The sequence below is a fragment of the Mirounga angustirostris genome, unplaced genomic scaffold, assembly GCF_029215605.1.
Source record: "Mirounga angustirostris isolate CCGP_5_RB_7025 unplaced genomic scaffold, mMirAng1.0.hap1 SCAF_7, whole genome shotgun sequence".
In the NCBI taxonomy this organism is placed as follows: domain Eukaryota; kingdom Metazoa; phylum Chordata; class Mammalia; order Carnivora; family Phocidae; genus Mirounga; species Mirounga angustirostris.
In genome coordinates, this window is record NW_026991715.1 from 121,833,856 (window position 1) to 121,852,465 (window position 18,610).

Consider the following 18,610-nt stretch of genomic DNA (forward strand, 5'->3'; position numbering starts at 1 on the left):
TCTTGGGATTTCTCCAAGGATTTCTCAGAGGCCTGATTGCCCCCCTCTGTTGATTCTTCAGTCACCAGCTCTGTCTTCTTGCTTTGCTAGCTAGAACAAGAGGCAAGGAAGTACTTTTTCACAGTCTGATCAAACAGAACTCTGAGTCCCTTTCTTGGTATCAAGCCAAGTGTCATCATCTGCTTCTAGCTGTTAGTTCCTGGGGTGGGAAGAAAAGGAAGCTGACCCATGAATTCAGCTGAGGCTCATAAGAAGACGTATTCCATCAACCAATTGCAATGGGGAAACTCTTTGTAATGCAGGCACCAGTAATAGAACCATCTTTCAGGATAGTGGCCATCCTAAAGTGTAGAAATGGGTATTCCTTCCTGGGACCATTAGGCAGCCCACAGTGAGTAATAATAACAATTGCCATATTCAGGGAGCCCTACAATTTACAAAGTGCTATTTCATTGTTTCATTTAATTATCATAATAGCCCAGTGAGGAATGTCTACAAAGGACTAATGGGCACCATTAGTGTTAACTACATGTTTGAGAAGGAAAGAGAGAGGTCTAGTAGACATCGACTCAATCATCCTGAAATGTCCCCACCATTGTTCTTGTCATGTCTCTGCATATCAGCGTTCTCAGTCTGATGATTGGCCCTGGAAAATGTTTTTTGTTCTCCCTGGGACTCTGCTGTAGTAGACTTCGAGGAGAGCTGCCTTCAAGCCCACAAATAAGTGTGAGTCTCTTTCTGTCTTCCAGTGTTCAGTTCCGCCTCTGACTGGGGCAGAGGTCTTTGGTGTAGGCAAAAGGACACCAAGAGTTCCTGAACTTTGTCCTCCTGCCATATCCTTTCTCACAAAGAAAGACACCTCACAGAGTTAACTCAAATTCCTAAAATTAGCATGTCTCTTTTGAATCTGACCAGATCTGTCTTTGGCTATGGTCCCATGCTTCACAGAGTGTCCGGCCTGCCATATGCTGGGTTGTGTCACTGTTTAGCAAAAGGGGATGCTGAATGGATCTGGTTGTTTGGAACATTCCACTCACTTGGCCCTGGGCACTACATTGGCTTCCCATCTGCTTCTGAGTACAGCTCTTGGATCCGATTCTAATTCTGAAAGTGGGAGAAGGTCTGAGACCCACCCTCACTGGGCTCTGACTCAACCTTATGTGCACAGAGCTTCCCTCTTTGGGGAGAGTTTTTATTCAATGCAGTCAAAATCAGAGTCATTAAGCATTTTAAGCAGTATGAGAATTATGTTCTAGTTGGTAGTGGACTCAGAGTTAGGAGAACTATTCCAACCAAAGCTATATGTCCTACATATTGTTTTTTTCCTTCAGATCTCTCTACCCATTCACTTGTCCTTGGCTCCTGACTATTATGGGATTCGTCAATGGGCTCCTGTGTTCTCAAGTTTGACTAATGGAGGTGACGAGTGGATATAGGAAAGTGATGGTGGGGTCTGGGATATTTATTGCTCTGGATCCCTTTCTGAGCTTGCTTTGGGATGGGTGAATTCCTTCACTAACGATTCCTTCCAAGGAGCCTTCATTGGAGCCCTTTTCTACCAGTTTTTAGTAGTACTCCTCATCCTTACCTTTTGCTGCCCAGCAATAATAGCAAAGTTTTCAACTGTAACTAGCCTTGAGACAATACATTATAGTCCGTCTGTACCCCATTCACATGGTCCCATCATGCATAAACTTTCCTTGAATTATCCTAATTGGATTATGCTATCTGTTTTCTGTTGAGACTCTGACAGACGTGCTGTTTGATTTGGGGCAAGCCCCTTCACAGAACTAGTTAACCTCAAATGTTATATGAGAGATGTAAAGCAGATAGTATCCCTTCCAGTTCAAAATTTACTTGGCAATGTAGGGACTGAAAAGTAAATCTTTTCTTTAGGAGCTTCAGATCTCATTAAAGATGCATTTATACCTCTGAAATGCAGAATAAAGCAAAGTATCCAAGTGATTAGGGTACATAATAAGCATTCTAAGAATTCAGAAATGGGCAAGGTCACTGTGAACTGGCCAAAGGAAACATATGGACCTGTCCCACACCAAAGAACCATTTGTTGGTGGATTTTCTAATCTACATCCAATTTGGATGTTGTATTCAAGGCTGTACCAAGCAGAAAGCCTATTTTGGAGTTATTCCAAAGAGCCCACACAGTATTGGTTAACCTTAGATGAGGCCTTTTGGAAATGATTTACTCAGCTAAATCCCACAACAAAATATAAAACTTCTAGGATTTCTTGAAATGAAATATTCTTTTTTCAAAAAAAGCAGATTAGGATTTGAGAGGCTAGAGTTCTAATTTTAATTGTCCCTCATTAGCTCTACCTTAAATGTTTTTTAATCTGAAAATAATTCTTTTATTTTATTTGTTAGAGGTGACTTGGTTTTTTCCCTTGATTCATCTATATTAAAGACATACACACTGATATAAGAATAATATAACAATAGCCATCATATCTATCATACAAGTTAAAAAATAAAATATTATCAATAGAGTTGAAGTCCATGGTATATCCTCTCCATTTAGATACTACTTTTTTTCCCACCAAAGATAATTCCTACTCCTTCTCGTCACACACCCATCTCTACTCCCTCTCTGCACCCACCTATCCCAACCAAGGCCAAGATGGACATACTGCTTTCCCAAATCCCTTTGTGTAGGGAAGCCTTACTTTCATTGAAGATAATAGAGATATACTTTTAGCCTCAAAGGATTTTAGTTTTACGTTAACATGGCCCAGGCTTTCTGCTGTGTATCTGCAAAAACCCAAAGCCTTAGGGGTTTAAATCAGTAAATGTCCTCATGATATCAAAGGCTCCAGGGCTGGCTTACCCTATTGGATTCTGTCTGCTCTTCGGTTCGGTTTTGATCATTGGAGATTTTCCTTATTTTCTTACTGGTTCAGCTGTACTTTTTTTTTTTTTAAAGATTTTATTTATTTATTTGACAGAGAGAGAGACAGCGAGAGAGGGAACACAAGCAGGGGGAGTGGGAGAGGGAGAAGCAGGCTTCCTGCGGAGCAGGGAGCCCGATGTGGGGCTCAATCCCAGGACCCTGGGATCATGACCTGAGCCGAAGGCAGACGCTTAACGACTGAGCCACCCAGGCGCCCCCAGCTGTACATTTTTTAAATAAAATATTTTAAAAATATATCTCCACATATTTCTCTTATAGTAGAAGACTTTTAAAAATATCTGGTTTATCACCTTCTGCACTAGGGTGCAAAAGCAAGAACTTCTACTGAGAGTCAAAGACTACTCATACTGGAAGTTTGAAAACCCTTCTCCCATTTCATAGGCAAGATAACCATTGCCTGGGCGCCTGGGTGGCTCAGTTAGTTAAGCGACTGCCTTCAGCTCAGGTCATGATCCCAGGGTCCTGGGATCGAGTCCCGCATCGGGCTCCCTGCTCTGCGGGGAGCCTGCTTCTCCCTCTCCCACTCCCCCTGCTTGTGTTCCCTCTCTCGCTGTGTCTCTCTCTGTCAAATAAATAAATAAAATCTTTAAAAAAAAAAAAAAAGATGACCATTGCCTAATCTAATTATGAAAATAGAAAAACTTTCATCGCCAAGAAGCTAATTTGGCTAAGCCAAATCTGCCGTAATTCAAATACACTGACTATTAGAAATGAATAATGGCAAGTAAAGTAAGTCTTTTCAGCAGTATTCTGTAGAACTTTTCACTTAAAATTCCTTAAAGGCAGGTACCATTGTTTTAGAAACCATTTATTTGAGTTTATTAGAGGTAGGAATTGCCTGATACATTTTTACATCTCTCATAGTGCTTAGCACCTTTCCTTTCATATTGCAGGTATTCAATATGTATTTACTGGTTTGATTTGAATTGACTCTTTCAAGTTCAATGTGAAAGCGAAGTGGCCCTCATGTTTTCTCTTATTTTGCTTGTTCTGACACCGAGATTGAGCCAGTTTATATCAATCCCTTCTGTATGTTCCAGAAAATTTGTGACTTTCATGATCTAATATTGGGCTCATTCAGTTGCAAAGTATTTGCTTGGCTTGTACAAAAATAAATAACTTTTAACTAGGGAGTTGTTTTTTAATTATTTGCAATCCTGTGTGGTTGAGTGTTAACTCCCAAATTAAACATCTAATAAACGTAATTCAGTAAATGGCAGGGTTTATTATGATTACATTTCTTTTGTTTTCATTTCAGCCTGGGATCATTAGAAATGACTGGTTGGTGTGGGAGATCATTCCATCTATTGTTATGTCTTTTCTCCTGAGGAGACCAAAAAAAAGTGAATAAGAACATGGAGTGCACATTTGACCACAATTTAAATCCAATCTGAACAGTTCCTACCCAAAGACAGCACAAATAGTCTGGTACAATAAAAAGGTTTTTCAAAAAAAAAAAAAAAAAAGGAATTTCCTTAAGAAGTAAAACAATTGATTGAGATGTGCTTGTTTCTGTGTGTGCTCTCCACGGCTCATGTCCAAGTTCAGAAACTTTGGTAAGGCCTTGAGTAACTAGACATCAGAAGTAAGGACTAGCAAAAAAAAAAAAAAACAAGATAAATGAAGGAATAGAGATGTGAAGCATGGAGGCTGAAACAAGAAATGTGTGTCTTGCAGGAAGCAGACAGAGAAAGCGAGATTGGAAGAGGTTATGGCAGGAGTGAGCGGCAGAGGAGCTGTAATTTCCCCACTCACAGCTCCCATGACTGCCACAGCCAGCTTTTGGTGTCCCTTACTTCCCTGAAGGGAGTGACACAACTCTGAGAGGACAGAGGAAGAATAAAGTAGAGGAGGAAGAAAGAGTGTGTTAAGTCACCAAAAAAAAAAAAAAATGAGATTACTGACTTTCTGAGAACTTATTGTAAAAAAAAAAAAAAAATAGGAGGAGGTTCCCTTCAGTATAATTTATATGAGCGGAAATTCAGAAATGCATGCTAATAGAGGAATTATTAAAATATATGTTAGCACATGCAATATAATGCAATCATTTAAACAATGTTTGAAGACTGTCATAATGATGGGGAAAGACTATGGAAAAACTTTGGTGATATAACCTAATGTGTTTGGTACATGCTGATCGAACTATGTAAACTATGAATGTTGATGGATGCATACTAAAAGGATATGTGGGTAGATGGATGGTTTTCTCTAGGGTAGCTCCCTTAAAGTAGGAAAATTGTGTATCTTCTATATTTTTAAACTATCCTTTAATGTTGCCACATTTGCTTTGTAGCCAATAAAAACACTACATATATGCTGGGATGTAGAAGAGGAAGTGGGGTAAAGTGGTTTGGGAATATTTGTATTGGGTATAGTATGTATGTGTGTTCTTGGATTCATGAGACAAAATATGTAGCAGTTAGGTGATGCTATTCAGAATCTTAGGTTTAATATTGGTACCCGTGTTCTAGATTTTATTTTATTTTTTTATTTTTTTTAAAGATTTTATTTATTTATTCATGAGAGACAGAGAGAGAGAGAGGCAGAGGCAGAGGGAGAAGCAGGCTCCCCACAGAGCAGGGAGCCCGATACGGGACTCGATCCCAGGACCCTGGGATCATGACCTGAGCCGAAGGCAGACACTTAACCGACTGAGCCACCCAGGCGCCCCCATATTCTAGATTTTAACAACCAGTCCATATGTGTGCACCAGATCTACAGACAGCACTCATGACCTTAGCTCTGTCATGAGTTTGGAAAGCAGGAGGACATATGTAGTTCTCTCCAATCCCAGATTTCAAATCTCAAGGCTGGAGGAAGGGAAAGGGAGATTGGAAGGAGGACCAAAGGAATAAAAAATCCCCATGCCTCAAACACTTCTTTGATAAGAAAAGATCCAGCTGTTGGCAAAAAGTGGTGTTTTGTGAGGGCATCATAGAATCAAAGGCTTAAATCTCAAGGAGATGTTCTCTCTGTAGCACAAACATGATTAAGGGTAACGTTGTGTTATTTCAGATTTTCATTATTCATGAAAGGAAAACCAGTAGAGCCAGATATGCAAGAACAAAGCTAAACAGGCTTCAGAGGCCTTCTGGCTCTCAAGTCTAAGAGAATATAATAATTGGACTGTTTATTTGCCATGTTTCATATTTGTTTTCTTCTTAGAGGGAAAACACAATAGAGATTCTTTTCATTCAGAATAGTTGGTTTTAGTGCTAGGGATTGGGTTTTATGTAATCTGTCCCCTCCCTTTTCCTGGGCCATTCATTCTGTCTGCCCAGGGAACCAGGGATGTTCCAGTGCTTATAGACAATTCAGGGCTGCCCCCAACTCTGGAACCTGCCAGTAGAGGGAAGTTCTAGTGAAGAAACCAAGTGGATGAGGTGGCATTAAAAACACATCAGCATCTTAAACAACTAGCTCCTAAAGAGGAGTGGACAAGACTAGCTTGAGGGTCCAGCGACCACCTCTCCCTTCCCCACTTCTTCGCCCTTGGGATGCATGGTACCAGAGTGTGGCTGAATTTCCTTAGCTTCTCCTTCAGTGGCTGCTCAGCTCAGGGTACCTGTCCCAAGGATGAAACTCCTGGGGGAAGAGATGGTCATGGAGGAAGCTGCCCTACAGGTGGTCTGGATTGAGGGAAAGATGAGGGTTGTGTCTCCGGATAGCAGGAGGAGGACCTACACTTGTAAGAATCTGGAATGGCATGTTCATAAGGAGCAGAGTTTTCCAGCAAAGGCAGGTGTTGGCATTGCTGTGTCTAGTACAGGAAAGGAAACTCATGGTCCAGGGAATCAAAAAAGAGAGGAATTTAAAACACACTTATCTATCTATAGCAGCCCTAGATACTGTGGCAATATTTTCATGGAGTAGTTCTAAGAACTTATGTCAGCCATACTGGTTATAACTTTTCAGCGCAATTCTCATTCATTCATTTATTCAGCCTATGGTTGGTGAGACTCTGATGTGTGCTAAGCAGTTAGTGCTCAGAGTTAATAATGCAGAAATAATAGCTAATATTGATAATAAAATCTAACATTTATTATTTTCTGTGATCCATGTTTGGTGCTTATCATTTGCTTTATAAACTTTATTTGTAGGTAGCACTATCAGTCCTATTTACAGATTAGGATATTGAGATGGAGAGATATTATTTCATGCAACAAATATTTATTGAAGGGGCACCTGGGTGGCTCAGTTGGTTAAGCGGCTGCCTTCGGCTCAGACCATGATCCCAGGGTCCTGGGATTGAGCCTCCCATGGCACCGGGCTCCCTGCTCAGTGGGGAGTCTGCTTCTCTCTCCCTCTGCCTGCCGCTCCCTCTGCTTGTGCTCTCTCTCTCTCTGTCAAATAAATAAATAAAATCTTTAAAAAATAAATATTTATTGAATGTCTTTAATGTGCCAATTGCTGTGCCTTTTAATGGGGATATAGTGGGAAGCAAGACAGATTAGATTCTGATTCTCATGGAATTAAGTTCTAGTGAGGGGAGATAGACAATAAGCAAATAAGCAGTTAAATAAAGTGAAACTTGCAGCTAGTGAAATACTATGAAGAAAATAAAAGTTGATCATGTGATAGAGACTGACAGGCAGCAGGGAAGGTTTGGATGAGTTATACACTTTAGATGCAGGAAGGTTTATTTAAAAAGATGGCAGTTGAGCTGAGACTTGAACAAAAAGGTGTCAGCCCTAAAAATAACTAGGGGCAGAGCATTGCAAGCAGTGGGAATAGTGAGCACAAGGGCTAAGTTGGAATGAACTTAGCATATTAAATTAAAAAAAAAAAATCCTAGTGTAGCTGGAGTCCAGCCAGCAAAGGGAGAGTGACACATCTTGAGTGGCTGTGGGATGCTGGGCTACATACTACTAAAGACTCCTGGGAGCCCAGTTTCCTTCAACTTCATGGAGCATCTTAGGGAACAGTGAGTGGGGAAAGAACCATGCAGTGGGCTGTGCAAAACAGATTTTCTTGTTGCCTCTTAGACAAAGCATGTCTCTCTCAGGTCCAGAATGTCTGGTCCTTCTTGAGCTGTCAGGGCCCTTTAGGGGTCAAGGCAGAGCAGATTGCCAAAAGGAGCATGATTTTTTTCTGGTTCTCTCCCAGATTATTTGCCAACAGATATTTGAGTTCCCCTTTAGGCTCTGCTAAAATAAACAAGGCCAAGACTATTGACAAAATACTCCATTTTTCTTCCTAATCTTTGCCCCATTTCTTTCATGGACACCACCTCCCATCTTTATTAATCATCCTTGATTCATCCTTTTCCCTGAATCACAGCATCTGGTAGAGTGGCCATTATGAATCTGGAAATACAGACATTTGACGAAATTACAGCTTTGTGGCCTCAGGGATAAGAGGAACGAGACTCAGATCTGCCCCTGCCTTTTCCCTATGGCCAGGGACTTGTGTTTGGTTATTAATTAAGATGTGCAGATGGATTTCCAGTGTTACTATGAGTATTAATAGGCAAATGGCCTCAGAAAATTCATCAAAATGCATATTTTATTGTAAGAATTATCAACCGATTTTTTATTAATAAAAGGATTAGTTCGGGTTTTCTTCTTTGTGACACAGCAAAGTATTCAATCAAGAACGCACAACACAGGCTTTATGACATCTCCCCAAACTTTGAAAGCACACAAGCAGAAGTGTATGCATCAGTGTGTGAGTGTGAGTGTGTGTGTGTGTGTGTGCGCGCGTGCATGCACTCACGCGATGTGAAAATAAGGGAACTGGGGAATGCGGAAGCATAGAAAAATGGGGAGAGAAGGCAGTAATAGCAGTTGTTGATCAAGAAGAGGTCAATATTACCTTAATACCTTGCTATTCAAAGTGTGGTCCTTGAAACAACATTGATAATACCTGGGAGCTTGTTAAAAATGCAGAATCTCGGGCGCCTGGGTGGCTCAGATGGTTGAGCGTCTGCCTTCGGCTCAGGTCATGATCCCAGGGTCCTGGGATCTAGTCCCACATCGGGCTCCCTGCTCCTTGGGAGCCTGCTTCTCCCTCTGCCTCTCTCTCTCTCTCTCTCTCTGTCTCTCATGAATAGATAAATAAAATCTTAAAAAAAAAAAAAAATGCAGAATCTCATGCCCCATCCCAGACCAACATAATTAGATTTTAACAAGATACTTAAGTGATCCCTATGCATTGTAACATTGAAAAAGTAGAGCCTTAATGATGTCATGTTTTGGGGGTTGTGTTCTTACCCTTTAGCATTGCTTATTAATTATCCTAAAAGATCATGTTGAGCTCAGGACTGAACTACTGTTTTATTAAAAGGTATCATATATAGTTTATCATGGCATTTATCATACTTTATGATAATGGTGGCTTTCCTTGTCTGTTTCTGCCCACTGTGATCTGAACTTCACAAGGACAGAAACCAGATGAGTCTTGCACTGTTTTATTTCCAAATCCCTGACCCAATGCATGACATATAATAGGTAATAAATGTCTACCAAAAGCTTTGCCTGGCAGAGCAGAAGATGAAGCATAAGAAATAGAGGGATGAATAAAGAAGATGTGAGATATATATATATATATATATATATATATATATATATATATATAATGGAATAATACTGAGCCATAAAAAGGAATGAAATCTTGCCATTTGCAATGACATGGATGGAGCTTGAGAGTATTATGCTAAGCAAAATAAGTCAGTCAGAGAAAGACAGATACCATATGATTTCACTCATATGTGGAATTTAAGAAACAAGACAAATGAATATAGAGGGGGAAAAAAAGAAAGAAAAACCAAGAAACAGACTCTTAACTATAGAGAACAAACTGATGGTTACCAGAGGGGAAGGGGGAGGAGGAATGGGCTAAATGGTGATGGGGATCAAGGAGCACACTTGTTGTGATGAGCACCAGGTGTTGTATGGAAGTGTTGAATCACCAAATTCTACACCTGAAACTAATATTACAGTGTATATTAACTAACTAAAATTTAAATAAAAACTTGGAAAACATATTCTGAAAAAAAAGAAATAGAGGGAACCCACTTTCCCTTTTTTGACTTACTAAGTGCTATTATTTTCATCTCTCCAAATGCCACCCCCACCTCTTCACAGCCATACATAGAACTTTCATGTTCTACGTATTCTATGTATTCTACATATTCCCTCCCATACTGTCTTGCACACAAGAGGTGCTTGATTTATTTAATACGTTAAGTAAGAGTTAGACAAATCTTGTCCCCATAACACTCATGCCACACGGAAGCTTCTGGAGTGGAGATAGAGATCGGCGAATAAAAGTTACCTGTCTGCATGGGTTTAATTTTAGCCTAAAAGAGCTACTGATTACCTTGAGAACTTGTCAGAACCATTGAAAGAAATTTTGAAGTAAAAATCTAGAGATTAGTAGAAATAAGTGCCAAAGCCACATATTCTGTTGGGTTTTAAGCGAACTCAAAAGCAATGCCTCGTGTGTGACCGCTGTATTTAGACAGCTTCAAAGTAGAATGGCACGGTGAAGAGTGTGCGAGGGATGAGTTATGGGTATGGGGAAATGCGGGTATTACAGACGAAGCAGGGACATCAGGAGAGTTTGGTTTCTACCTCTGGAAATCACTCCATCTGCCTGTATGGTTTCCACTGGAGTAGGCTTTCTCATCCTTATTACTATTGACATTTTGGGCGGGTTGATCTTTTGTTGTGGGAACACGTGCTGCCTTGTAGGACATGCCGCAGCGTTCCCGACCTTCTACCCACGAGATGCCAGGAGCGGCTCCCTTCTGCTGTAACAATGCGAAGTATTTCCACGGGTTGTCAAATATCTCTGGGGTCAAAATCACCGCTGGTTGAGTACCATTGCTCGAGGAAAGCAGATGGCCTACGGCTCTTCTCCAAGTACCCGACAAATACTCCTGATCTACTGATTTGTTCACTTACAGCTTTATATGCAGGTTATAGATTCTTCCTGGTCTCAGGACCTTCCCTTCTCGGAAGCTGCCCTCGCTGCTGCAGTGTGGCTAAGCTCCGAAGGTCGTGACGCTCTCAGTGCTGGGGTGGCAGCACGATGTACCAGCAACAGCTCGGGGCTTGAATCCATGTGACCGGCAGCTGAGAAGAAGGGCCCAGAGAGACGCAGCGGAGAGGGACACCGCATGCCTGGGCTGGCTTAGACAGTAATCTCGGGCTTCTCTATTTCTTGGGGTCTCTTTTCATTATTTTTCTGGCAGCCCTATTGATAGTCCTTAAAAAGAAATTCATATGAAAAGCAGGTTTAGTAGTCTCACCAAGGGTGGCAATTAGAACAAACTGTTTTTCCTGCCCCTTGACTGGAACACTGCTGCTCTTAAGCTATTCGCTGCCGGCTTATATGTTGGTTTAAGGAAACAGTGCGGCAATTTGAAAGAAATTGCGATGAATATTGAGCTTCTGTACTCCTGAGAAGCATCAGTGTAATAGGGCTTCTCAAATTTAACATCTGGGATCCTGGATCAAAAGACTTAAGTGAGGAAACCAACCTCCTTTACTTCAGCTTACTGTCTCTGAGGTGTGCTGGTGGGGGGAGGCGTTACACGATCCGAAAGATACAGATTTAGCCAAAGATAAATCACAGCATGACTATTTTGATCACCCTCTTATGAAAGGATTCATCTCAGTGTTCTGCAAGATATGTCAGATTTCCTTATTTGAAAATGTATTTTCTATACATTTAGTATGTCAAGTATACATATTGCCAGTGTGTGGTTTTTAATTATCTGTTCAATTCTAGAAGTGTTTTGGTTTCTGATACATATTGCCCATTATCTCTGATGATGCAAAATCTCTTATATTGTCCACAAAGACCTGATCATGTGCTGGAGGACTGAGGCAAGATTATGTGTTGGGAGTAAGGAGTGATCCCAATTCTTCAAGATTTGGTCTTTGTCTCCAAAAAACTCCCAGTAACTGATCAGTTTAATTAATGGGGTAAACAAAAATTAATGGGATTAATTATGAGTTGTCAGGTAAGAACCAACTAATTAATTTTAAAGGGTTTTTTTTTCCTGTCAGATTGAGCATCACATATTTACAGTGGAGAGAACCGATCGACTTCCAAACCAAGTAAAAATGACTTGAGAATTAATATTTTTTCATAATCTTTTCTCTCCTCCATTATAGTTAAAAACTAAGAGTGGATTTTATTTATTTTAGGTACTATCAGGGATGGGGCAGTACCTGCAGAGAAGATCATGTGCCATCAGTCAGGTTTGCAGCCTCTCAAGGCCAAGGTCCACACAAAAGATTGTGTTTAGGGATTTAGTACAAGGTAACAGGGAATGGAGCTGGTTAATTAGTACTCTGGGGACAGCACTGAAGGATATTAAAGGAAGACCGATAGGCAGACAGACTCAGCAGATAACCAGGTCCTAGTTACCACTCTAGCATTTAGGGATGAGATTTCAGTCTCATAAGGGTGGCAAGGGGTTATAAGAGCAGATGATTCCCCTAGAAGAGTTGGACACTTAGATATAAGTTACCGAGTCAAAATTCCTGTTAATGAAAATAGGGCAGAAAGCAAGAGGAACTTGTTGATGAATACCAGTGTATTTAGCTGGGATCAATTATATCTTTTCTCTTAGATTAAATCCATTCTAGAGGCTGAGACAGAGTAAAACCTTCGAGGAGGGTGGAATGGTGGCAGCTGGGATGAAGGGAGTGGTACCTGAAAGCTATTTTAGTGGTGCCAACAGGAAACCAGGCCCCTGGAACAGAAAAGAAAAAAAGCACGTCTGAGAGAAGATTTGAAGGTCAATACAATGGGACTGTACGACTGATTAAATGTGAGGTTTGAGAGGCAGGTAAGAACTGAAGATGAACCTAAGGATGAGATCGAAGGATTATAAGATAATTAAGTATGTTAGGGGGCACATGAAAAGGAGCAGTTTAGAAGAGGAAGATGCTAAGGGTCATCTGGAACATTTTAAGTTTAAGATCCCCATGGAGTGATGAAATTCAGTTGCCTGCTAGGCAGACAGGGGGTATGGAATGCAGGTCAGATGAGATGGTATCAGTTCATGGTCCTTCTACTAAAGGCATGAGGCCAAAGAAGTGGATGAGATTACCCGAGGAAAAAGCACGGAGTCACTTGAAGCCTTGAAGAGAGCTTTGGTTAACATCCTCATTTAGGAGCTGGAAGAACAACAAAAGGTCTGGAAGGAGACTGAAAAAGGACAATCCCAGAGAGTATAGAAAAACTAGGCAAGAGCCATGTCCCAAAAGCCAAAGGAGGAAAAGATTGCAAGAAGGGAGCAGAGCAGTGTCAAATGTTCCAGAAAGGCTGAGCAGGATTCACTCATTTGCTTATTCAACGACTGAATTGTTGCTGAGTGACAATTAGCTGAATGGCTGCTGAGTTCTGTGGGAGGACTTCGGAATGAGGTCACAGAAGTGGATCACGGGTTTTCTGTTGTGGTCATCAATGGTATTTCACAGAGGACTGAAATGAGTGGCAACAGCGATAGTCTGATCACAGTGCATGAGCGACGGAACCAAAGTCGGGGAAAGAGAGCCAGGCTGTGTAGACTAATCTGAGAAATGTGAGGGGAAATGGTAAAGAAAAATGGCCTAACATGTAAAAATGATTATTAGAAGTAGTTATTTCACCTTCACAGCATATCCTGTAGGACTGATTTTGACCCATTGACTTCAAATAGGGCTTTATATTCATAAAACCGGGTGCAGGAGTGGACACGGAATTATAAAGCATAGGGATTTTTTTTTCTTCTTTTTAGGAAGCTTACAATCTGCTTATAGTGTGTGCGTATATGTGTGTGTAAAGAGGAGGGTTTGGAGGTGGAGAACCTGATACAAAGAGAAAGTATGTAATGAACATGATAAGTGTTAATAACAACATCTAATAACAGTTCCTAGCTGATGAGGGGGGACTGCAGACCAAAAGGACTGTGCATTCAGGAGAAAGGAAAGCCACCATGAGTGAAAAAATTCTTCGCCACAGAGAAGGGAATACATGTGGGTCATAAAAGTAGACTAGGATTAAGAATTTCATAAAGTGGGGGCACCTGGGTGGCTCAGTCGGTTAAGATCTGCCTTCAGCTCAGGTCATGGCCCCAGGGTCCTGGGATCGAGCCACCCGGGCTCCCTGCTCAGTGGGGAGCCTGCTTCTCCCTCTCCCTTTACCCCTCCCTCACCCCTGCATGAGCGCACATGCATGCATGCCCTCTCTCTCTCTCAAATAAATAAATAAAATCTTTAAAAAAAAAAAAAAGAATTTCACAAAGGGAAGACAAGAAGGTAAACTTCACTCCAGAACTGCATCTCTTCCCATGGAAATTGTGCCACCTGCCTATCTCCACCGTAGAAAAGGTCCTCAAAAACAAAATCTACCCTTTCAGTTCCTCACCCAGCAGTTTTCTTTTGGTTCACAGGTTCCTGGGGTGTTGACCCTATCATCATAAAAGGTATCAAAGTATCAAATATGCAAGAAACCTGCTACCAGACAGCAGGAGTCTTGAAAACCTCAGCACTGTGCCAAACGACAGGAGAGGGAAGCATGGCATGCTATAGATAAACTTGCAAGCAAGCTCAGTGCTCTGTAGAGCAAGGAGGGGAGCAGTTCTTATTCTGATGGAGTCAGAGCCTGAATTCTAAGGTCAGGGTAGAGATATTGGAATCGCACATGCATGGGCACATCCAACCCTAGCCTCCTATTCCAAAGACATTTTGTTCTGAGGGTTCACAGATGAAACTGACTTGATAGATTCTCTTTGATGTTTATTAAACCCATAATTTTGTAGAATTTGAAATGGAACTATGGCCATATCAAGAGACCAATCAGAAGTTCATCCCAGAGAATTTTTATAGATAATACTGGGAAGATACTGAATGCAAGAGGGTTAGTATTTAGTATAGTACATGGCAGAATGTAAATATTTAGTTGCTGTTCAAAGCAACAAGGAATGGGGTACGTTTGTTCAATATCTGCTAAAATCTTAGACAAATGGTAGATAATAACAAGATAAGAATCTTGTTTTCAAGAAATATTTACAAACCTAAATCCTACAATTTAAATCATTTCCCTTCTTGTCCTCCGTCCCGTGTGAGCTTCCACAGCCATCCCAATGTATATTAATCTAGGTAATGTTTTCTTGGTCACCAGTGAATCTGTTTCATGACTAGGTATACCACCCTAAGAAAATAACGGTAATTTAAGGTTTATACTCCTTTTATGGAGGTTTTGTGAACATAGTTTCATTTATTCTTCGTAAGAATCCCGTGAAGTAGGTATGGAGAGTGTTTTAATTTGGCAAATTAGAAAACCCAAAGCCAGAATGATTAACAATCTGATGATCTACCAGTGTTAAACTGTGAGTTAGTGACCGGGCTTGAATTTGAGGCTCGTCTCCCAACACCCACTTCAGGGCTGTTTTCAGTGCACTGCATTACCCAATTTACTTTAATCTGAAGGCCAGACTGCACCAGACTGAAATCAAAGTGTTGGCCAAGGCTGTAATCTCATCATCTGAGGCTGAGGCTCCTCTTGTAAGCTTGCTGCTTGTTGGCAGAATCTAGTTCCTTGAGTTGTGGGGCTGTGGTCCTCAAGCTCCACGAGGCTCCCCGCTATTCCACAGTGTTGGGAGTGGCCAGCTCTTCTCTGAGTACAGAAGGCAAATCAAACCCAAAATTAAGAGGCTAAGTTCACAATCAGGGGAGCAACATTAAGTATCAAGTCCAAGATAGGAGTTTGGGGCTATAGACAAGAGAAGGGTAAGAGTGAGAAACCCAGGAATACTGAGCCAGTGTAGAAGCAAAATATTAGACCAGATAAGGCAGAAAGAAATGATGCTTACCACTCTTGTGGGCAGAGCTCTCTGATTTTAAAGAACCAGGGTGGAGCCAGACTTTTTCTTTGTTATTGAAAGGTCATAAAATACTGTTGTATTTTTGTTTTATATTCAAATAGAAAACTTAATGGTTTAGTGAAAATGTTGAAGTTGAGGAGGAAGTATTATTCCAAATGCAATCAAAAGCCATGAAGATACTCCTTTTTGGCCAACATTAGGTTATGTATTTTCTCCCCAAATGCAAAGATAGTGTTTTGTATTGATTGATGATTTAATTCTCCTCTCCAAGTAATGTTTGCATCTGGTGCATCATTCTGCACCAAATGCTGTGCATGTACCTCAGAGTCATCTAGCTTAGAACAAATATTAGTGGGGGTACCAATGGTTTCTTCTGACAGCTGTTTTTAATTTTTATTTTAACATTACCTTATTTTGATCTTATATTTTCCTGAAATGTCAACAAATAATTTAATCTAGAGATTAATGTTCTTTTATAGGATTTTCAAAATTGGTAAATTTCCTAGGCTTTTTTTTTTTTTAATTTGCCAGATAGCCACATGACAGAATAGTGAAACTAAAGCCATATTGAAAGCAAAGAACCACTCATTTCTGGAAAAAGAAATCTAGTTATATTTAATTCCCTTTCTGCTTGCTTCCAATTATCTCTTCTACTAGATTGTAGAGGTAACCAATTATTTTCATCCACCTTTTTTTTTTCACATGCTTGGAAATTAACTTTTAAAATTTTTTAAATTTTATAAATTAACCCTTATTTTGAAGGTTTATTTATTCATTTGCACTTATTTTAATTCTAGAACATTTGATTATAGCTCTTCTTAAACTCACCTTTTTATTTCTTTCTTTAAACATATTTTCTCTGTATAATGATCCACAGTACGGTTTGTTTAGCTTTTTCATTTATATTAGCAATTGGCTGAACAGCTACTAATATATCAATATGCAGCAATTTAAATCCCTGTTAAAATTTGCCAATGCCAGATCCAAACTGCCAGTTCTGCTTATTCAGAAAGTGCTGACGTTTTCTCCCCATACCATGTACTAAAGATAAATAGATCAGACAGTTCCAGATTAAATTAAACATGGCATTTCTGTATTTTGGGGTTACTTTTCATTGTTTAAAAAAGTCTAGTAATTCTGAGGAATTAGCTGTTCCAAATCTTAAAGGTTATCATTTTTAAGATATTAAAGTATTTTTCAAAATATTTCTTCTAACAACTTACAGAGGTGTCTGCATTTCATACTCTTGTGATTCCTCTTGGCTGTTTAATGCTCGATATAGACAGATAGATATACATAGAGAGATAGAGATTGATGTAGATATGGAATACAAAGTTAAATATTGCATTCACTGAAAAAAAAAATTGCTTCAAATAGCTTATCAGGCAAAGGCCCTGAGGTGATGGATGATAAACGTAAAGGGAAGTGTGTGTGTGTGTGTGTGTGTGTGTGTGTGTGTGTGTGTGTTGGCTGGGTGCAGTGTAGGAACTAGAACAAGGTGTGTATTTTTTAGTTTCTAGACAACTAAATCAGGAGTAAGGCAACACGGTCTGAGGAAGCCTGAGTAACAGATGGGGAATGATGACATCTGCCCTTTCTAACATGTGAAAACTCAGGATACATTAATTTCATTTTACCTGTTCAGTAGGTTGTGCCCAAGAATTAAAGGAGGCTTTAAAAAATAAAATTAAAACTTGAAATAATTTTTCTTCATTAGGTCCAAAAATATTTTAAATGGCCCTCTATACTTACCAGCAAATCATGCACATGTTCCATTACTACATTTCTGGAGTTCTGGTATTTGTAACAGACAAAAAAAATAATAATCGTAATCCTAATTAAATAGGTTGCCTTTGTTCTTCCTAGGGAGAAATTCTTCCAAATTTGGAAGCCAACTCCAAAGAGAGTTTTCACTGTTGAGAGGAAATATTTGTGAAGAAAATAGTCTGTCATTTAATTTTTTAATGCTGTTAGTTTTGTCAACTTATAAGAAAAATTGTTTCCTCAATATGCGAAAAGTACTTGGCCTCATCTAAGTTCATAGTTGCTCAAATGCAGGGTCAGGAGTGATGTTAAATGTATCAACATTGGGGGTGCCTGGGTGGCTCAGTCGTTAAGCATCTGCCTTCGGTTCAGGTCATGATCCCAGGGTCCTGGGATAGAGCCCCGCGTCGGGCTCCCCGCTCAGCTGGGACCCTGCTTCTCCCTCTCCCACTCCCCCTGCTTGTGTTCCCTCTCTTGCTGTCTCTCTCTCTCTGTCAAATAAATAAATAAAAATCTTAAAAAAAATATCAACATTGTACTGTCCTCTTGCTTATTTCTTCCTTTCTCTATAAGGACCTCTTGTGCTTTCCAAAGTGTATAAGGTACCAATTCATATGCTGATCATCTGCCCATGAGAAAACCTCCTTTATTCATTGAAACAAGCTCTCTACCATTGAACTCAACTCAAAATGAAGGGAAAGGGCAAGATAGTAGACAAACTATTTGGGAACCAGTGAATCCCCATAAATTCCACTTTATGAATGGTCACTTATGCCACCTACATGGAAAGCCAATCCTAGTGAATACACTAAATTCTTTGTTTACAGAAGTAGAAGGTGATCATTTTTATTTATAATATTAGTCACAAGGGATTTTTACATAATTTTATAATCCGTTTTTATCTGTTGAAGTGCTGTGTGTACCATACAGGCTATAAAAAGGACCCTCCTAAGACCTGAGACTGAACTAAGTAAATATTGCTTATTATTTCCTTTCGTGCATTTGAGGGAGAGATAGGGACTTTGCAAGAGGGAGAGAAGTTGGGAAGAGCAAAGGACGGAACTATAACCACATTATGCCTTGTTATTTTT

At 40.1% G+C, this 18,610-nt stretch overlaps 1 protein-coding gene across 2 annotated transcripts in view; it reads left to right on the plus strand.

The window, feature by feature from the left end:
* Positions 1-18,610, plus strand: part of PLCXD3 (phosphatidylinositol specific phospholipase C X domain containing 3) — a 205,800-nt gene that overhangs the window by 88,762 nt on the left and 98,428 nt on the right. The window lies entirely within an intron of this gene.